The sequence below is a fragment of the Arachis ipaensis genome, chromosome B2 (genome assembly GCF_059453495.1).
Source record: "Arachis ipaensis isolate K30076 ecotype BB chromosome B2, ASM5945349v1, whole genome shotgun sequence".
In the NCBI taxonomy this organism is placed as follows: Eukaryota; Viridiplantae; Streptophyta; class Magnoliopsida; order Fabales; family Fabaceae; genus Arachis; species Arachis ipaensis.
The window spans coordinates 63926174-63932088 of record NC_142437.1 but is presented as its reverse complement, the minus strand read 5'-3'; the positions used below and the strand labels follow the sequence as shown (position 1 = coordinate 63932088).

The following is a 5915-nucleotide window of genomic DNA, read 5'->3' as shown; positions in this document are numbered from 1 at the left end:
TAAAAATCTTTTACTTTAATTTCAAAAATTCTTTCCCTCTTCTCACATCCTTCTATTTAAGGGACTAACACTCCTTCTCAAGGTGCAATTCGAACTCTATCCTTCTTGATAAGTTCGAATTCTCTTCTATCTACCTTCTCCTTCTATTCTTCTTTTCCTCTGACACCTCAAGGAATCTCTATACTGTAACATAGATGATTCCATACTTTCTTGTTCTCTTCTCTTTTATATGAGCAAGAGCAAACACAAAGGCATCCTTGTTAAAGCTGATCCTGAACCTGAAAGGACCTTGAAGAGAAAGCTAAGAGAAGCTAAAGCACAACTCTCTCTAGAGGGCCTAACAGAGCTCTTCAAGGAGGAAAAAGCCATGGCAGCCGAAAACAATAATGCCAACAATGCAAGGAAGGTGCTTGGTGACTTTACTGCACCTACTCCCGACTTTTATGGGAGAAGCATCTCAATCCCTGCCATTGGAGCAAACAACTTTGAGCTTAAGCCTTAATTAGTTTCTCTAATGCAACAGAATTACAAGTTTCAAGGACTTCCATTGGAAGATCCTCATCAGTTCTTAGTTGAATTCTTGCAAATCTGTGACACTGTCAAGTCCAATGGGGTTGACCCTGAAGTCTACAGACTTATGCTCTTCCCTTTTGTTGTAAGAGACAGAGCTAGGACATGGTTGGATTCATAACCCAAAGAAAGCCTGAACTCTTGGGAAAAGCTAGTCAATGCCTTCTTGGCAAAGTTCTTTCCACCTCAAAAATTGAGCAAGCTTAGAATGGAAGTCCAAACCTTCAGACAGAAGGAAGGAGAATCCCTCTATGAAGCTTGGGAAAGATACAAGCAATTGATCAGAAGGTGTCCTTCTGACATGCTTTCAGAATGGAGCATCATAGGTATCTTCTATGATGGTCTGTCTGAACTGTCCAAGATGTCATTGGATAGCTCTGCTGGAGGATCTCTTCATCTGAAGAAGACGCCTGCAGAAGCTCAGGAACTCATTGAGATGGTTGCAAATAACCAATTCATGTACACTTCTGAAAGGAATCCTGTGAATAATGGGACAAATCAGAAGAAAGGAGTTATTGAGATTGATACTCTAAATGCCATGCTGGCTCAAAATAAAATATTGACTCAGCAAGTCAATATGATTTCTCAGAGTCTGTCTGGAATGCAAGCTACACCAGGCAGTACTAAGGAAGCTTCCCCTGAAGAAGAAGCTTATGATCTTGAGAACCCAGCAATGAAAGAGGTGAATTACATGGGAGAACCCTATGGAAACACCTATAATCCTTCATGGAGAAATCATCCAAATCTCTCATGGAAGGACCAACAGAGGCCTCAACAAGGCTTCAATAACAATAATGGTGGAAGAAACAAGTTTAGCAATAGCAAGCCTTTTCCATCATCTTCTCAGCAACAGATAGAAGATTCTAAGCAGAGCCACTCTGACTAAGCAACCATAGTCTCTGATCTAATTAAAACCACTCAAAGTTTCATGACTGAAACAAGGTCCTCCATTAGAAATTTGGAGGCACAAGTGGGTCAGCTGAGTAAGCAAGTTACTGAACTCCCTCCTAGTACTCTCCCAAGCAATACAGAAGAGAATTCAAAGAGAGAGTGCAAGGGCATAAACACGTCTCACATGGCCGAACCTGGAGAGGTGGAAGAGGCAGTGATCTCCACTGAGGAAGGCCTCAATGGACGTCCACTGGCCTCCAAGGAATTCCCTGATGAGAAACCATGGGAATCTGAGGCTTAGACAGAGACCATAGAGATTCCATTGAATTTACTCCTGCCATTCATGAGCTCTGATGAGTATTCTTCCTCTGAAGAGGATGAAGATGTTACTGAAGAGCAAGTTGCTAAGTACCTTAGAGCAATCATGAAGCTAAACGCCAAGTTATTTGGTAATGAGACTTGGGAGAATGAACCTCCATTGCTCACTAAAGAACTGGATGACTTGACTAGGCAGAAATTACCTCTGAAGAGACAAGATCCTGGGAAGTTCTCAATACCTTGTACCATAGGCACCATGACCTTTGAGAAGGCTCTGTGTGACCTAGGGTCAAGTATAAACCTCATGCCTCTCTCTGTAATGGAGAAGCTAGGGATCATTGAGGTACAAGCTGCAAGAATCTCACTGGAGATGGCAGACAATTTAAAGAAACAGGCTTATGAACTTGTAGAGGATGTCTTGGTAAAGGTTGAAGACCACTACATCCCTGCTGATTTCATAATCCTAGAGACTGGGAAGTGTGTGGATGAATCCATCATCCTTGGCAGACCCTTCCTAGCCACAGCAAAAGCTGTAATTGATGTTGACAGAGGAGAATTGATCATTCAAGTGAATGAAGACTCCCTTGTGTTTAAAGCTCAAGGATATCCCTCTGTAACCATGGAGAGGAAGCATGAAGAGCTTCTCTCAATACAGAGTCAGACAGAGCCCCCACAGTCAAACTCTAAGTTTGGTGTTGGGAGGCCACAACCAAACTTTAAGTTTGGTGTTGAACCCCCACATTCAAACTCTAAGTTTGGTGTTGGGAGGTTCCAACATTGCTCTGAACATCTGTGAGGCTCCATGAGAGCCCACTGTCAAGCTATAGACATTAAATAAGCGCTTGTTAGGAGGCAACCCAATCTTTAATTATCTATGTTAAATTTCTATTTTCTTTTGTTATTTTATGTTTTCTGTAGGTTGATGATCATGTGAAGTCACAAAAACAATTGAAAAAGCAAAAACAAACTAAAAAACAGAATGAAAAACAGAACACCCTGGAGGAGAAACTTACTGGCGTTTAAACACCAGTAAGGGTAGCAGAATGGGCGTTAAACGCCTAGTCTGACACCATTCTGGGTGTTTAACGCCAGAAATGGGCACCAGACTGGCGTTTAACGCCAGGAATGGGCCAGAAGCTGGCGTTAAACGCCAGAAATGGGCAGCAGCCTGGCATTTAATGCCAGGATTGGCAGAAAGGGGCATTTTTGCACGCCACTTGGTGCAGGGATGAGATATCCTTGACACCTCAAGATCTGTGGACCCCACAGGATCCCCACCTACCCCACCTCTCTCTTACTTCTTCACCCATTCACCAATCACCTTAATACCTCTTCCCCAAAACCCCTCACCTATCAAATCCCACCATTCTCTCCACCACTCACATCCATCCTTCATAAAACCCCACCTACCTCACCATTCAAATTCAAACCACTTTCCCACCCAAACCCACCCATAATGGCTGAACTATACCCCCCTCTCCACTCCTATAAGAACCCATCTTCTGTAACGACCCAATTTTCAATATGTCTAGATCATACCGGAAACTGAGTGCTACCAATTTGCCTTCCTAATTATTATCTATTATTTATCATATGAGCCTGATTCGTTGTTAAAAGCGTAGTTAATTTGCGAGGTGTATTTTTTTTTGAAACGTTTGGATTAATAGACGGAATCACTCATAATCAATTCACAAGTAATAACAGATAAAATAGTTATAAACAAACACACATAAATACATCACAAGCAGTTAACAACATTCAGTGATCCAGCCTTTATCAGAGTATAGACTTTTAGTTAGAACACCCCTAGATATAGCCAAATAATATCTATATACATATATATACATACAACATCCCAGGTCCTGACCTGTTCAAGAGGTCCCTAAGCTGGCACCTAGGCTAGCCTAGACTCTATACTCACCTAGTCCCTATAAACTACTAAAGCGAGGAAAAGTACGTTCTAGGTCTTCAAAACTCAACTCAAGTGGAACGTCATCAAAAGATAGAACATCATCTGCTACTCCTCTACACGATCAGACTTTTCCACAGGGCATCTCTCTGGTACCTCATGAAGTAGTCACACAATAGGAATCTCGTACACAGGATTTAGGTTAAAGTGCGCATACGAACGGGGTGTAGACGTTGGCTGGTCTCACAGTATATACATATAATCAGAGAACGATATTCACCCTAGACTCAGAAGACTGCCTAGAGTGGAATCCCTTTTTGCATACAATCGTCAGCGAACTACGGAAAGGAACTCTTACTTCCATCTGAAGGGAAAAGGGAGAGAGAAGGGGTAAGAACTGGGGAGTTCTTAGTAGGGCCAGGGTTATTAGTTACGTTCATTTATTTGGGGTCGATTAGTAGATGAATAACATAATATAGCGAAGCAGTAAAGAGAAGATAAAGATAGAAAGAGAAAGTAGAGACAACAGAAAGTAGAACACAAACAAAAGAATACAAGAAAATAAAACACAGAAATAGCATACAAGCAGACAAACATAAAGAAATAGATCACACACAAGAAAGAATGCAACAGAGAATGATGCGCAGACAAGAATGATGCATGTCTAGCCCTAGTACAGGCCATGAGCTCATGTGTCGGTTGGCTGCCTGCAATCCCGACATTTATCCGGTCACAAGTAATCCCGATTTCCCGGATACGATTTTCCGTTCCTAAATAAATGCGCATATAATAATAGCCGCTCATTTGAGACAGCCTCTGCTTACTGCAGGAAAATATATATATACTCTGCTCTGCTCTTGGGAAGCGAAAAATAGCTGTAGGTAACTTAGTTTCCCTACAGAAGCTCTGGGTTGCATTAAGCAACTAATATATATAAATATAGCTCTGGGTTGCATCAAGCAACTAATATATATAAATATAGCTCTGGGTTGCATCAAGCAACTAATATATATAAATATCTCATTATTATATTACTCTTCTCTTTATATCTCTTTACTCTGTTCTGGTTTCTCTTTTCTCTGTATCTCTTTACTCTATTTTAATTACTCTGTTCTCTGTATCTCTTTTCTCTACTCTGATTACTCTTTTCATATGTATCTATATTACTCTTTTTCTCTTTATCTCTTTACTTTACTCTGGTTACTCTGTTTTCTGTGTTTCTCTACTCTGCTCTGATTTCTCTGCTTAACGTATGTATTTAAAGTTTATGTAAATTTCGATATGAATAGTTTGCTTGTCCCAAGTATAGGTTCATTAAGTCTATACTGAAATAGTTTAACTTTTTATATAATACCTAACCCTCGTCGCAACTCAAGGACTAACTATGTTGCCCTAGTTCGTTCACTAATTTCTGTCTGTTTTTCTGTTATTAAAATCTTACAGACTTTTCTTTAGTTTTTATCTTTTCTTCAACTTTTTATCTGTCTTTTATCTTTGCCTCACTAATATGTTCTTATCACTCCCTAAGTGTTTTATGAAGGTAATTATGAGATTTTGCGCTTAAAGTTGTCTTTCTAAAGCTTTTACAGAAAACTGCCTTTTCCGTATTATTTTATTATTTTTATTAAAATATTAATTTTAATTAAATATTATTATTTAATATTTTATTATTTTTTATTTTTTTATTATTAAATTTTCGAAAATTAACTTTACTTTAACCTTTAACCTTTAAAATTCACTTTTTACCACCCGTAACTTTTAATATTTCTACTTTTACCACCTTAACTTTTGGAAATTACAAAATAACCCCCCAAACACTAAAATATTTACTTCCTTGCCCTTTTATGGATCAAAAAGGTGTTCTTCATTGTTCTTCACCACACTCAAAGTGTTCTTCATGTTCTTCGTAAATTCCTCAGATTCTTTCTTTGTTTTTACCCGTTTTTCAGTCTTTTCAACAACCGATTTTTACCATAATTCAAAATAAATTTTCAGCCACTAAAACCCCATATTTTCTACATGATTTTAACACAAATTGAACCTCAATTTAAGCTCTAGGGTTTCGTTTTCCAGCAGCCACAAGAACACACATTCATAGCTTGAATTTCATCAAATTTCATCAAATTTTCACCAAAATTTCAACAAGAATTACTCATACAAACAATCAATTTCAAGCACAGCCAAACCATATCATAATCACACAACTCAAACACAATCAATCAAGATT

General features: G+C 38.9%; 1 non-coding gene across 1 annotated transcript; it reads right to left on the bottom strand.

Annotated features, from left to right (window-relative positions):
- Nucleotides 1-769: 769 nt before the first annotated feature.
- LOC148574148 (small nucleolar RNA R71) lies at nucleotides 770-877 on the bottom strand. Its single transcript, XR_015905997.1, has one exon. It is a non-coding gene; the product is annotated as a small nucleolar RNA R71 (small nucleolar RNA).
- Nucleotides 878-5915: the final 5038 nt, after the last annotated feature.